Source organism: Macrobrachium nipponense, chromosome 10, assembly GCF_015104395.2.
Source record: "Macrobrachium nipponense isolate FS-2020 chromosome 10, ASM1510439v2, whole genome shotgun sequence".
Classification (NCBI taxonomy): domain Eukaryota; kingdom Metazoa; phylum Arthropoda; class Malacostraca; order Decapoda; family Palaemonidae; genus Macrobrachium; species Macrobrachium nipponense.
Window position 1 is genome coordinate 59,660,991 of NC_087204.1, and position 17,409 is coordinate 59,678,399.

Sequence of the window (17,409 nt, forward strand, 5' to 3'; positions counted from 1 at the left end):
TCCCCCCACCCTTTCCCTCCCACCTTTAACGCCTCCGCAAAGATAAAACTTTAAAATAGCTGCGAATTATTGAAGCAAGGATTTTAACGCCATAGTTAACATTAATCGGAATTGAATCATATGGAGAGAGAGGCATGGTGCAAGACTTCAGAAAAGGGAATTGGAAGGATTAGAAACCGAACTGATCATGGTTATTAATGCTGAGCGGTTGTAAAAGACATGTGATTTATAATATTAAATGAATGGAAATAGAAAAGTTGAAATTAAATGAAGTTAGGACTAAATATACGAGAACCAACGTCCGGAATACTATGAAAGTGTTAATTTCAGTAAAAGATTTCGGAAAATGTGTCCAAGATTATTTCATGCACATTTCATGCACATTTATAAACATATGACGCTACAGCTCCGTCAGGGAAAACAAGATTATTATGCTTAGAAAATAAATTTCCGCGAATTCCCTTAAGAGCGTTTTTTTTTTTTTTTTTTTTTTTTTAGTGGATTCGGGAATCAACATAACCAGTAAACCAGTGAAACATTGTCCGTCAGTATAGTGAAAAGATGATTATATGCGAATATTTAAGCAATGAGGACATGATATCATTCATACAATGTAAAGCTTTAGAAATAAACTGCTGTTAGACAGGAATAATAACACTAATAGGGGGACAGACGAAACGGATTATATGAATATCCTGAAGCTACTCAGTGAGATGTAATAGAATACAAGGAAAAAAATTTATTTCAGATATTTGAATCTGCTTGTCTTATGTAAAGATATTGAAACTATGTGAGATTAAGTGTTTCTTCCTGAAACTCATTTAGAATCTGGACTATGATATTTGAAATAACTATATGTTCAATATGTACAATAAAAACGAAACGGTTACGCGGTTAATAATGGAGATTTTTGATAGACATTTGGGCATCTGAAGAAAGAAATATTTTGTTTTATGAGTTTACATTTAATAATTTGGAAGAAAAAAATTATTGGTGCAATGGATGATGCATTCAGGTAAAAAGATTTTAGAATGGTAACATCTATCGATGAAACCATGAAAAGATATAAGCTTATAACACAGAAAGAAGTATGAAATGCTGTGTTATTTCACCAAAGCACACCAACTGGACAACGAGTGAGAGCAACAACATAGGACTGATTTATCCTAAGCGATTCAGCTTTTACAAATTGAGCTAAATAACCATGATGTTGTTAGACTTTTTGCTTTCAATGACCACCTCCATAAAGGCATATCACATGTCATTTCATCACATTTAAGAATTTTATGTCACAAATTCATCTAATACAATTTCACTAGCACAGCTATGTGTACTTATTTCTTTCATGTAGGAACTTACATGTTCTAAAATTTATCTATATATATATATATATATATATATATATATATATATATATATATATATATATATATATATATATATATATATATAGTATATATACATCTCTCTCTTCTCTCTCTCTCTTTCTATCTCTCTCTCTCTCTCTCTTCTCTCTCTCTCTCTCTCTCTCTCTCCCCCCGTATGAGAGAATTTTGATTTCACATTAACTTAAAGATTTTATACTTAGTAGTTGGTCACTCATAAATTTTAGGTGTGGTATTTCTTAGATTTATTTAATATCCTTAGTACTTATTTTTGAAATCTGAACAGATATTGTAAAAGTGTGTAACAGGAACAGCGTGTGTAAGTGTTTATTGGTGATTCCGAAAAAGTCCTTCTAAAACTGGTATATCAAGGTAAGGTTTCTTTTTAGAAAGTTCAGTGCACCAAACTTGAACATAAACATTACTTGAAATACTGAAAGTACTTAGGTTATTCCAAGGAAATTTTTACTTATTTATTTATTTAAGTATTTATTTATTTATTATTATTATTTTTTTTTTTGCATTTATCCATTTTTCTTATGTAAGTTATTTTTTTTGTTCATTTTATCCATTTTTCTTATTTAAGTTATTTTTTGTGCATTTATCCGTTTTTCTTATTGGAGTGTCTTTTTAATATACTTTGTTTCTGTGTGATTAATGCTTTCTTAGTGTTTTCGCAATTTTGGTATCTTCCAAATTTTTCCGTGTTTACATTCACATTCACAGTTTGATTAATTCAAATTATTTCATTAATTAATTATTATAAATCTCATTGAGTTTAATACCTGTGAATTACTTTGCATTTACTTATAATTCTTTTCAAGTTTTATTGTTGTTTAGCACTTGTGAATTAAGTTTCAAATTTTAATTGATACCGAACACTTAAAATTTTAATTGATTAAATAATTTTCTTGATTTTTTAATAAATTTATTTTTATTTAATTCTACTTAATAATTGAATCAAGAATTAATTAAACTTTGTGTTGTTTTCAAATAACAGTAAATTTTCCTGGGATTGTGAATTTTATTGATAAATTTTGAGTTTGATAGAAAAAAATTTTATTTAAAATTTTTATGATTTCTTTCTTCTTCTACAGTATATTCAAGTTTGTTTAGGTAGAAATATAGAGTGGTCATTGAGCTGTTTTCCTCAATTTAAGTAAAGTGAGTTAGAACCAGGGGAAATACTTAGACTTTTGAAGGTTGTTGATGGAGTGATGCCCTTTAATTAACTTAACTAAATATAAGATTACCTCACAGCTGTTTTATTGAACTTAGTCTGATTTTCTGCAATATTGATAAGTTTTTTAAGGGATCACTGTTACCTTTAGAGTATTCAGTCGTATTTTATCTGTGATGAAGGTTCAGGTGTCTGTTTGTTATGAGGTAACTATTTTATGATTGGTAATTGTAGTAACTAGAGACTGGGCACTTCGTCACAGGTATGAATTGTGCACAGAGACCTGGGAAAACAGATCACATTATCACTGTAGTTTATACTGGCCGTGTTAGGGATATATTTTGTTAAGAGAGTGACCATATAGTTGTTTGTTTTTGCATTTATGGTGTTGAATTGTTAGTTGATAACTTAGAGAAAATGGCTCAGTTCAAGTTTCAGGAGTGTGTAGCAGCCCCTTCCATCCAATTGTTATCTGAAACCACTCTGACTAAGGCACAGTGGAGCGCTTTAGCAGTGGCATGTGGTTATGTGTCTACTAAAATGGTAAAGGCACAAATAAGATGTATTGCTATGGAATCATTGATAGACTCTGGTAGAATAATTGATGAAGATGAATTAGAATTAGCTCAAGAGTTGTTCAAAGTAGCACATGCTGATCATATAAATAGGCAAGAGGAAAAGAAAAAGAAGAGAAAGAGAAGAAGAAAATGCAGCAAAAGAGGAAAGAGAAAGAATAAAAGAGGAAAGAGAAGCTGCAAGACATGAAAGGGAGATGAAATTGATAGGAGCTAGATCTAATTTACCTGTAACACCGTCTAAGCCTAATCATGGCAATCAAGACCCTGTATTTGATGTAGTAAGATTGCAGAAGTTAATCCCTCCTAAGTTTACTGAAGAAGCTTCAGATGAGTTCTTTGACCACTTTGAGAGAGTGGCTTCAGGTATGGGATGAACAAAAGATAAATGGTCAGTTTTGCTACAAACTTAATTGGTATTGGGAGAAGTGCTTATTTAGCCTTAACAACTGATCAGTGTAAAGACTACAAGCTACTTAAACACGTGTTACAAGTTTACCAGATGACCCAGAGTATTACAATGAAAGATTCAGAAATGTAAGAAAAGATGAGAAGGTAACCTTCTTAGATTATGTATATAAAGTGAGAAGGTGTTTTAAACATTGGTTAGAGGCTGCTAAAGTTAAAACTTTTGATGAGTTAGAAGAATTAGTTGCATTTGAACAATATCTTAGGGGAATTCCTGAACATATAAGAGCCCATTTAAGAGAGAGAGAGAGAGCTAGAGAGACAGGTTAGGAAACTTGACAAAGCTGCTACACTGAGTGAAGATTTCAATATAATTAGTACCAAACGTAATTACAATGTCAAGCACCAGAATCAACAACGCTCAGGTTTTAAGTCTCATCTAAATTTCAGGAGCTAATTTAATGGGAAACCTACAAGTGATACTACCAAGAATACACAAGGTACTGTTCCTGAGTAAGCTATTGTGAAATCCTCATCCAATTTTTCAAGACAGTTACAGAAAACTAATGCTGTCTTCTTAAGTGTGGAAGAGCAGGACACTTCAGTCAGAGTGTTACCGGAACCAACAGCTGCCAAAGCCAGTTGGTCAAGTAGTGAAAGGTGACCAGGTGAAACAAACTACGAGGAGAAGTGTGGGAAAGAATCTGACTCCAGAGAAGACTGAAACTAAACAAGCTAAGTGTTTAGCAACCAGTGGAAACGTAACCTAGAGCAGTGAGTGACTGAGCAGTTTGGAGGCTTTTAAGCCATATATCTATGAGGGTATGCTGTCAATTCAAGGAGGGAGTGTGTAGGTACCAGTCAAGATATTGTGTGATACAGGGAGTAACCATAGTGTGGTAGTACGTGGTGCTCACCCTCAGTTGGAGAAGAATCTCACAGGAGATTCAGTTTTGAAGGGTATAGGAGGATTGGAAGTAACTCCTATATGACGCTTACACCTGTCGTGTGAATTAGTGACAGGAAATGTTGATTTTGCTGTAAAGGACTCACAAGCTGTGGAAGGTGTAAATGTTCTGTTAGGGAATAAAGTTGGTGGTGTCCCATTTATTCCTTGTCCTGTAGTGACAGACAAACTGTTGAGGATTAGTCCTATGATACAGTTGGAGAAGAATAACCCCCACCTGTTTCCTAGTTGTGTAACTACCAGAAGTATGAAGAGGACTACACCTGTAAGTGAGGACACTGAGGAGTTGCACACCCAAGAAGGATCAAATGAAGGATCTTTGAGCTTAGAAAAATAGTTCCAGGAAAGTGATGTTTCCCCTATTGCTGACCAAGAAGAGATTTCCAACGAAGAGGAAGAGGAAGAAGAACCTATTGTTACTGAAGAGACTCCGAATAGTCAAAGTGTTCCTGAAGATAGTAGTGAAACCACAGTAGCTGAGTTAGTAGATATTAAAAGTTCAACCCTTGAAGTTGGTCAAGTGACAAGAGAAAAGCTAATGGACTTGCAGAAGAAGGATGCATCGTTAGCTGATTTGTTCTTCAGAGTGTTTGATCAAGAAGAGAAGCAACAAACTCCTACTTGTTATTATCTAAAGGAATGTTTGCTAGTGAGGAAACATAGACCTGCAGATATACCAGCAGATGCTGCATGGGGTGAACATCACCAAATTTTGATTCCATATCAGTGGTAGCAGTAGCTCACGAGTCTGGAGATATGGGAATCAGGAAGACTGTGGAGAAGATCATGATATATTTTTTCTGGCCTGGACTTGACAAAGATGTTATTAAGTTCAAGAATTAATCAAACTTTGTGTTGTTTTCAAGTAACAGATAAAGAGTACGCCTATCTTGAGTGGATTGATTGGAATTAATTGAATATTAAGTCATCCAAATTCATGTTCAATTATTTTGTTTATGTTTGGTTGCAAAGTCGTTGTCCGAAATAATGTCCCAAAGAAAAATATATTTGACACAATCCCGTTTATTTCGGACATCGACTTTGCAACCCAACTTAAACAAATAATTGAACATGAATTTGGATGTCTTAATATTCAATTAATTCCAATCAATCAACTCAAGGTTGATGTATTCTTTAACTAAAAGGACAAACTCCAGACCTTCATGAGGTCCAACATTATTTATAAATTCAAGTGCCCGGGATGCCCCGGTATTTATGTTGGATCATGTTGCAGGTTACTGCAGATGAGATATTGTAGCCCTATGGGATACAGTTATAGAACGGGCCAGAAACTGAGTAAACCCGAATTTTCTAATATAAAGAACCATGCCTCTACATGTAAAATTGAAGTCAACAAAAAACATTTCTCCATTATTGGTGGTACGAGCCATAGTGATTACTTAACTACCCTTGAGTCTTTATACATCAAACGGCTTGTTTCTTCTTTAAACTCTAACGTTTCCGCTTCTCCTCTTTTCTCCTCTTTATCTAGCAAAACTGAAGTCGTAGGCTGGTGTCAAATCTTGGTCATTCGTTCTTTTCCTTCTCCTCTGAATGGTTTGGTGAGCACTGGGTATTTTTTACTGTAACCTTTTAAAATAATGTTAATTTTTAAAAGTTTTTAATAATAACCACTTTTTTTCACCTTAATTTAAAAACAATTTATTTTAATGATTTTTATGTTATATTTACAGATTGAAAATGCACAGAGAACATGTGCGAAAGGTTTCGTTTGAATAAACTATGGCCTTGTTGTGGTGTTTTATGGACCCTGCTGTATGCCTTTTCATATCTTCGCCTGGAGTTCGTGGATATGTCCGTGATGTTCCATCGGCTTCTTTTCGTCTTTCTCTTTGCATTCAGGCTGAGACTTCGCTGCATTCAACACTTTTCCCAAATCCTTCGACACCGTTATCTACCAGCGACGCTGATCACTTCGAGGAAGTTGGAGAAATTGACCTTAAAGGATGAAAAACCAGATGTGATTTGGACTTCTTACAGTATTGACTTCTGAACGGAGTACACCCCAAGTTCATCAGATTCAAGCTCTACAAGACATCGTTGTTATATCACACTGAATTTTACCGAAACTCCCTGGGCGAGCTACTTAAGAAGGAGATAGAGACGAAGCAAAAGTTTATCGAGTCATACGATTGTTTGCCAGCTACGAGCACAACTATTTCAGTATTTATCCATTATTGACCGTTTTCTGTACCAGAAACTTTTTTGTAATTCTGTAAATAATTTTGTCTCCTCTGTACAATTACGTCATCAAAAGAAACTAAAAGTCTTAGGTGTTGTTACTCCCAATTTTAATCACAGGAATTACTGTATTTTTAATTTCTCTAACTATGTTCTCTCCAAAAGAGAAGAGTTCTTGCTCTCGTTTGGCTTGGATTTTTGTTTGCCATCCTACAGACATACAGTGCATTTCTGGCAAAAAATTGTGTGTTTTTCTTTAATATCTCCCATACTAATTACTTGATCAGAATAGTGCTTTGACACAGCAATCTATAGACCTCCCCCTAATTTTTGTTACTATAATGCATTTTCAAATCCCGTTAACTAAGGTGTTTACTCTTGTCCTAATAAAGCCTAAGCCAAGTGAATCGGGTAAGTAGGTAAAGCAAATCGAATACCTACACTCCCCCGTCCCTCCCCTCTCCTTCCCTCCCTCTGTCTTGACCCTCCTCCTATCTCACCAGTAACTCCCTTTCCTAGTCTCTCCGGCGTCGCGTCGCTTACTCTACCTTTTCTATAACCTTTTATATTTGTTAATAACTGATAGAGGCTACCTTATCTGCTGGTGGCCCTGGTATCTATACCTATTAAGACAAAAATAGTAATAATGATAACAGTTGTAACGATAATCATGATAAAGATGTTAATGATAAGAGAAGCATGATAAAAGTTTCTCTCTCTCGTCTCTCTCTCTCTCTCTCTCTCTCTCTCTCTCTTTCTCTCTGTCTCTCTGTAAAGTGAAATAATTATCACAATCAGTTGGAAAGTAAAGGAAACAATTGAACAAAAATCACAACAAATTTATTCATAATCGTCATCACTGTCAAGGAACAGATTATCCTCATCATCACTGTTTATGGTGATGATTATAGGATCTACAGGTCTTTGGATGTTATCATTTGACCAGTATGCTTCCTCGAAGGCTCTGGACCGTCTTATTGCACCGTCCCACACTTCCCTTGTTGCAATAACCTTCGCTTCCTTTATTCTGGCCTGTAAATCTGCCCGAGTGAAGCGCTGGAATGAGGAATGCACACGTTTTTTCATAAAGCCCTAGGCCTGCTCAATAGCATTGAGCTCAGGATGAGCAGGTGGTAGTCGGACGACTTCATGTCCCCATGAACGGATGATGCAATATTATACACAGGTAATGGGCGATTTTGCCTGCAGATTTGCAACAGCTTAGGGCGTCTGGCGTTTGGAGGGAATGGTATCTGGCGGCATGTCAACCATTTCATGATATCTGCTTTAATGGTGGAGGAGTTTGGGCAACGACTATCTTCGCTCAATTGGCTGTGGTAGGGTGCATTATCAAGCACAAGCACTGCTGGCGCAGGCAATGATGGAAGAAGTTGGGACGTGAGCCAACTAACGAAGAGGTCGGCATTCATTTCACCTAGTCACCAGTTTTGTTTTTTTGTAGGAAAACACAAGAATGATTCCTCAATGAAGCCAGCTACTGTGCTTGCAGCAACAAGCACAAAACGCTCCCCTTCTCTAGGAGGGACCTGCCGACTATAGGCGGCACTTGTCATGGACTGTGGCATCAACTCATTCGTTGCTAGGATGCATCCTCGTGGTGAACCATGTTTCATCGATGTATACCACCTTTCTCCCCTCCTTCCGATATTCATTAAGTGCTCGGAGAGTGCGAATGCGCCAGCACACTATATCAAGAGTTTCCTTTTTGACATACATTTTCGTTGTGTGGTCTTATAGCAGAACCCCATGTTATGTAGTAATCGCCACACTGATGATTCTGATGTTCCAGCTGGGATGATGCCGTTGTCACGTAAACCCTGTGTCAGACTCTTAATGGTGAATGTGTTTTTCTTAGCGAAATCACCATGTACATAGCGGCGAATGGCACCGATAGCAAAATTATCAAAGTTACTTGGTGTGGGTGTCAGGGTACCATGTGTCGTTGACGGGTAGTTTGTCTGTTCCAGATGGTGCTGTTCCCATGATTCGCTGTAAAAGTGAATGCACTGTCGTCGTCTTCATGCCCATGACGTCTGCAATACGTTCATAAGGCCTGTGTGGAAAACACAATAGCTGTAGAATACAAACGGAATTATACTACAAATAAATGTAGTATTTAAAACTATGACAAAAAATCTACGAACCACATTATTTGTTGGATTGATATACACAATTAGACACACACACACACACACACACACACACATATATATATATATATTATATATATACTATATATATATATATATATATATATATATATATATATATATATATATATATATTATATATAGATATATATATATATATAATAGTATATATACATATATATATATTTATATATATATATATAAAATATTATATATATATATATCTATATATATATTATTATATATATATTATATCTTTATATATATATATATATATATATATATATAGATATATATATATATATATATATATGTGTGTGTGTGTGTGTGTGTGTGTGTGTGTATGTGTGTCTAAATGTGCATATCAATCCAACAAATTATGTGGTTCGTAGATTTTTTTTATCGTAGTTTTAAATACTATATTTATTTGTGGCAGTATAATTCTGTTTGTATTCTACAGCTATAGTGTTTTCCACACTGGCCTTATGAACGTATTGCAGACGTCATGGGCATGAAGACGACGACAGTGCATTCACTTTTACTTCTTATGTTTATATATATACATAAGGAGTGAATAGGGTAAATATTAAGATTTCATTATTCAGTAATATGCTTGTGTTTCTTATGCCACATTGTATTATTATGTGTGGCCAACAAACCTGAAGCTTCTCTTACCTGTTAAGACTAATCCTTAGTTTATTGTTAGCTTGTTCCACTTTGTAAATGGAATGGAGACGTAATCCAAATGCATTTCTGCATTTACGGGGGACAAAGTAACATGCCAGTCATGAATATGATGGGAAAACCTCCTCAGTTAAACAAACACTGAGACAACAAACTGTTTTGGCATAAACCATAGCAGATACCTAAACTACGGTAGTTAATGGTTAAGTGAGCCAATACACCGTAATATTTTCAGTCAACTTATATAACACTTGATTACATTTACTCTACCTTTCAAGGAGGTAAAGCCAATGAATCCTGCCTTTGGAAAACTTGTGTTTCATTATTTTTCACAGTTAAAAGAACCTTAACGAAACCTTAATTCGACCTTCTTGACTTCTAAAACCATGCTTTATTTTCCCTGTAACTTTTTTTACACTTATTATTATGGATTTTCGAATGAGATCCTTGTGATGGCAAATATATTGGAAAATACCACGTTAAAGATGGATATTATGGAAAATATTAGATAATACATTCGCAAAGTGAGAGAAGGGAGGGAGAGCGAAGTGAGAAAGGGAGAGCTAAGTGAGGGAGGGTCAGCATACGTTCGATTGTTTAACAAACTTACCAAAAAGATTTGGCTTTGGTTTTACTAGGACAAGAGTAAACACCTTAATTAACGGGATTTGAAAATGCATTATGGTATAAAAAATTAGCGGGAGGTCTATAGAGTGTTGTGTCAAAGTACTATTCTGATAAAATAATTAGTATGGGAGATATTGAAGAAAAACACACTATTTTTGCCTGAAATCCATAGTAAGTATGCAGCCTTCTATTTTCCTTTCGAAATGCTATTTCAAAGACTCAAGGGTTTAAATTTGGTCAATGACTTAAGTGGTTTACAACAAAAGTTATCGTTTCTCTTACATAAGACTTATACCAAGTTAAAAGTATCTTGGACCCCGTTCTTCAGGAAAGAGGATATTAATATCTTGGAGAAACTAAGTAAACGGGATAGTTTGGTTATTTGTACACCAGACAAAGGAAAAGGTGTGGTACTACTAAATAAACAAGATTATATTGATAAGGTCAATAACATTCTTGCTGATAACACTAAATTTCGATCGCATGGTGAACCAAATTTCTTGGACATTTGCAAAAGAGAAGACAAAATTAATAGATTTTTTAGAAAATTGAAAAATGAAGGTATTTTAGATGACATTACGTACCAGAAACTATTTGGGACAGGTTCTTTTAGTAAATTGTATGGAGCCCCTAAGGTACCCATAAGGAAGGAATTTCCTATTAGACCCATTTATGGCAGCCTATAACAGCCCTTCTTATGCAATATCTAAATACCTTGTCTCATTACTCAGTGAATTTGCTTACAACGAATTTTCACTTAACCCTTCTGCACTGTTAGGGGTCTTTTTGACCCGAAAACAATTTTACATTAGCATATCTCTCTCTTGTTTTTAGAGATTGAAGCTTCATACTCCTCGACTTTTCCTGACTTTGAGGGGTTATTATGTTGCCTAAGTCTGATAAAAATTTTCCCAGTAGTTAATGAGCCGCAAAAAAAGTAACATCTAATCTGTTTGGGTCAAAATGACCCGTACCTACTTTTTGCTATATTTGTTCCAAGTTTTTCACAAACTGCATCGAAGATGGTATGATTATTAGTGAGAAAGAAGAAAAGAAACCTGACATAATTAAATTTTACAATTCAACTAAAGGAGGAGTTGATAATTTAGACAAACTTGTTGCAATTTATAGGTCAAAGCGTCAGACAAAAAGATGGCCTATGGCCTTGTTTGATAACATAGTGGATGTGTCTGCCTCCGATACTTTTGTCCTTTTTTACTGTAACCTAACTGAAAGGGAAAAGCTACCTTCAAGAGAAGAATTTTTCTTCATGAACTTGGATTGGTCTTAGTCCAACCTGTATTGTCTTCAAGATAATCATTACCTAGGACACCAAATGCCCGGCGAGTTGCTGAAACTGCAAGACCATCAATAGAATATGATAATTCTCAGTCTCAGGAAGCAGCTGCAAAGAGACGGCATTGTCATATGTGTAAAAATGACAACAAAGTAACCACAATATATACGGTCTACAGAAAAACTACATGTAAGCGGCATGCTGTTGTAACGTTCAAGTGCAATAATTGCAACTAATTCCTAATCTTCAAATGAGTGGTTGGGAGAGTTAGGTGTGGGGTCTGAATGACAGCCACTTCCACGTAGTAGACCCTGGGCATGCAAGGTAACCAATTATGTACTCTGTATGGCAGAGAACTGTCAGAATTTATGAGATGGGTCATTTTGACCCTGAACAGATTAGATGGTACAATGCTGATGAATTACTGCAATTGTAAGCTGACTGTAAATACTAACCATTCTAAATCTCAGGAAAGATATACAAAAAGATGGCATTGTTATATGTGCAAAAATTATAGCAAAGTAACAACAATTTGCTAAAAAAAACTACATGTAAGCACCATGGTGTCACAATATTCAACTGCAATAATATAAACTGAAAGCTATTCTTCAATAAAATAGGGTGGCTAAAAGTGATAGAATTGAAGTCTGAATGATACTTTCTTGCATTGTACCCAGGACAAGCAAAGTAATAAAAAAAAGTAGTTTGTATGGCAAGGAATTGTCTAAATTTATAAGACGGGTCATTTTGACCCGAAAAAGATTAAATGTTAAAAATTTTAACAGACCACAAGGGTTAAAAATGGATATGAGTTCCAGTAAGCAATAGTTTTACAAGATGGTGATCTACACATGACAAGCTTCGATGCAGAATCTCTTTTCACAAATGTGCCTCTGAATGAAACCATCAACATTATTTTAGACAAGATTTTTTATGACGATCATACAGTGTTTCATGGTTTTAATAGACAACTTTTTAAGACGTTTCTTGAGCTTGCTGTGCAAGAATATTTTGATGTCTTTTTTAGAAAAAATCTTTTTAACTAATTATCCACATATATGTAAACCTGTCTATTATAGACAATATGTTGATGACACTTTTATATTATTCAAGGAGCCTTGGCAAAGTGAGATATTTTTGGAACATATCAATAATCAACATCGAAATATAAAGTTTGCCATGGAAAAAGAAAACGACAATTGTCTACCCATTCTGGATATTTATGTAAGCAGAGCTAATGGTGATTTTACAACATCTGTGTATCGGAAAAAGACATAAACTGGACTTGCTAATAACTTCTATAGCTCATGCTTTAAGAATTTTAAACTAAACTCCATATATACTTGAGTTTATAGGGCTCTTCGATATTCTTCGAGTTGGTCTCTTTTTCATAATGAGATTTTGTATTTAATCAATTTTTTTCGCAGAATTCTCATCCAAAAAATTTGGTTTTCAAAGTAATTAACAGGCTGTTGTCACAATACTTCTCTGATCCAACTCCCTCTTATAATGTCCCAAAGAAAAATATATTTGCCACAGTCCTGTTTATTTCGGACAACAACTTTGCAACCAAACTTAAACAAATAATTGAACATGAATTTGGATGCCTTAATATTCAAATAATTCCAATCACTCCACTCGAGATTGGCGTATTCTTTAACTACAAGGACAAACTGCAGACCTTCATGAGATCCAACATTATTTATAAATTCAAGTGCCTGGGATGCCCCGGTATTTATGATGGATCTTGTTGCAGGTTACTGCAGATGGGATATTGTAGCCATATGGGATACAGTTATAGAACGGGGCAGAAACTGAGTAAACCCGAATTTTCTAATATAAAGAACCATGCCTCTATATGTAAAATTGAAGCCAATAAAAAGCATTTCACCATTATTGGTGGTACGAGCCATAGTGATTACTTAACTACCCTTGAGTCTTTATACATCAAACGGCTTGTTCCTTTTTTAAACTCTAACGTTTCCGCTTCTCCTCTTTATCTAACATAACTGAAGTCGTAGGTTGGTGTCAAATCTTGGTTATTCGTTCTTCTCCTTCACCTCTGAATGGTTTGGTGAGTACTGGGTCTTTTTTACTGTAACCTTTTTAAATAATGTTAATTTTTAAAAGATTTTAATAATAACCCCTTTTTTTCTCTTAATTTAAAAATAAATGTTTTATGTTATATTTACAGATTGAAAATGTACAGAGAACAGGTGCGAAACGTTTCGTTTGAATAACTATGGGCCTTGTTGATGTGTTTTATGGACCCCTGTTGTACGCCTTATATATATAGTATATATATATATATATATATATCTATATATATATATGTATATATATATACTATATATATATATATATATATATATATATATATATATATATATATATATATATATATATTGATATATATATATACATCGAGCTACAAATGTCCTTTAATATCTAATACGTTCTACCTCGGAGTTAATATATTTTCATATATGTTAACCGAAGGGGAATTTTTTTGTTGATAAGAAATTCGTCGACTCACAGGCGCGAACCACGCAGCTACAGCTCCCGTGGTAGGTGTGTGGTCAAGAATGCTTCTCTGTGCTTCCCGAATTTGTTGGTTCCATGGTTCGCTGCCCATGGGAGTCAGGCGAATTTCTTATTAGACTAAAAAAGTTTCCCCCTTCGGTTAACATATATGAAAATTTATTAATTCTGAGGTAGATCGAATTAGATATTAAAGTACAATTGCAGCTCTATGTATGGATATGAATCACGGTAATGTGACATGACACACACACACACACACACACACACAACACACATATATATATATATATATATATATATATATATATATATATATATATATATATATATATATATTATATATATATATATATATATATATATATATATATATATATATATATATATATATATATATATGTATATATATATACATATTGACTCCAATTACCATCAAAAAGTTAAATTCTCTGTTTTTTCTGGGATATTCTTAAGGGCTTTGCATGTCTGCATCCCCTAGTTAATTTAACGCTGAGATTAAAACTATTTATAATATTGCCTTGCAACTCAAATACCCAAGGACTTTTGTAAACAAACTTGAGTTTAATAAGCATAACGTTCTAAAATTACCGTATGGTGAAAGGTTTTTGGAAATTCATAGAATTTTAAAACTTTTTAACATAGATGCTGTTATCAGTAATATTAATGTTTAGTAATAAAAAATTCTCATAAGGATATTCCCGGCTGTATATGTGAAATTCCTTTTAAAAAGTGTTACAAAATACAAACCAGAAAATCTCTTTCACAACGAATCAAACAGCACAAATATTCTGTGAGAACTGGACCAAATATTGAATGCATTATTCATACATATGAGGGATTTAGATCATCAAATTAACTGGAGTCAAGTAAGAGCTTTAATCACACATGACACAGTTGAAAGGAATATCATTGAATCTTGTTTCATCAAGCCAAATAATGGAAATGTTCTAAATTCAAGTCTTGGTTTATTTAAACTCGACGCCTTCATAATGAAAAAAGCTGTAGATAAATATAAACAAGAAAATCAATATATCCAGTTTATACGTGTTTTTGGGCTTTGTATGGCTACGCTTTAGTTTCTCTTATGGTTAAATCTGCGTTTAAGGTTGTGACCATTAGATATCCGATAATCCTGGATTATATCTTTGATTTTTACCCTTTTGACAATTAACCATCTGGTATTCTCGATCCTTTTGTTTAACTGGTAACTTTTTTCCCACCTGTATTTTATTCGTTCCTTGGCAATTTCCTAGTAAAGACGAAAACGCTTGGATTTCTGTCTATCTTTTTCCTGTGGTATTCGCTTATTTAATGAAGTCACGTGCATCAACCGTGATTCTTTTTGGTGCATATATATATATATATATATATATATATATATATATATTATATATATATATATATATATATATATATACAGTAAAGCGAATTACAGACACTGTTCTCTATAATATAATTATTGAATACCAATTTAAGTATGAAACCTGGAATTAAAATGGTGCTATGAAATAAAGAAATATGAATCTATTACACACACTCACACAATCACACACACACACATACACATACACACACACACATATATATATATATATATATAATATATATATATATATATATATATATACTAGCTGACCAACCCGGTGATGCCTGGGAAAACTGAATGAAAACCAATACTCTCTCTCTCTCTCTCTCTCTCTCTCTCTCTCTCTCTCTCTCTCTCTCTCTCTAATCTTTCATTTTTTTCTCCTCTATAACACCTTTTCTGTGCAGTATTCAGTATTTTTTACCATCATGATAATAGTTCACATTGAGAGAGTCTTTTTGGGGTGTCTAATAACATCTCTCTCACTTTCCCTCTCTCTTACTCTCTATTTCTCTCAATATTTCTTTTTCCTGTTAAGATTGTTGCTCCTGTTACACTACCCAAAGGGGGGTAGGGTGGGAAGTCGGTGATTTGTAAAATGAATAAAAAAACAATAGATATCAGTGTTTGATCCATAGTTTTTAAGGTTGCTGAGGTCAACAGTGATACTCACGATGCCCTTAAGACCAACTTCAGTCCCAATATGAGTGGGGGTGAGAGGGGGTGAAATATAAATCACTGATCAGTGATTTAGCTATGTGGGTAGGAAAAAAACAAAAGAGTCAGAGTTCCCAAGTGTTTGTGTGAACATCTTACTCCTGTCCAGGTGTGGGAATTTTATTTTATTGTTGGGCTTATCTCTTCTCTTGTTTCGGGGGGGTGGTAGAAGATTGTGTTTACTTTATGGATCGCTTTCTTAATCATATGGTCAGGGTACTTTAAAGACAACAGCTGTTTATGGATTAGTTCGATTTCCTTTTCCAGGAAATTCGAGGAACAATTCCGTAAGGCTCTTGAGAATAAAATGCTGTCTACGTCAGTCATAATAAGAGTGTCATGATAACTAAAATAGAGAATGTATGCAAGTGAAAATGTTGGTTTTCTATATATGGTAAATTTGTATTCTGTGGTGTCTCTAATTATATGTTACGTGACATCCACGGATTGGACATTAATATTGGTATACTACACTGGAACACTTCAGGGGATCTCCTTCCGGGGGTGAGGGGTTGTTTCATATCTCTTACAAGTGTGTAAAGTTAGTGAATCACATATCATGTCTTGCTTGGAGACAGGCTGAGCTGTAGGGGCAGCTTTCTGGAGTGAAGTGAGTAAATATGGTGCATAAAACATCAATAGAGCTTTTAAGACTAAACACAAAAAAGGTGGAGCAAGCTTAGCAAATAATTCTCCCCTTGAGATCCCAAGAATCTTGTCCCAAAGATCAGCACTGGTAGTAATTGTTGAATGGCACTGTTGAACTACAGAAGATGTCACACAATGGGGATGCGTACATAAATTTTAGTCTGTGGATGAGACTTGCATAGAGTTGAGCCAGGGCGTTGTAGGAAGGACTTTGTTGCTTACAGGTCTTCACCAAGTAACAAATTAAAGAGTACTTGACGTCAGGCAGCACTCAGGTACTTCAAGACAACATCTTCAAGGAGGGTGTCAAGCCAGGATGATGAAGCAGAGTCCTGGTTCCAGATGGTACAGTAGAAGTGTAAACAAGCTGTTAAGATCTTCACAAAGACAGCAGTATGCTAGAGCAGGTTGTTGCATCATGGCCACTGAATGGCTACGGTGAAATGCCGCTTCATAAGGCAAGGGCAAAGTATGATTTGATAGGACGCACTGGCCCACATATATATACCCAGTTCAGGTATCGCCGGATGTCGTGTTGTCTGACATCTGTCAAAACAAGGACGGTATCTCTTGATCCTTTGGTCTCTACTGCTAATCCTGGTAGGTACCTGAAAAGG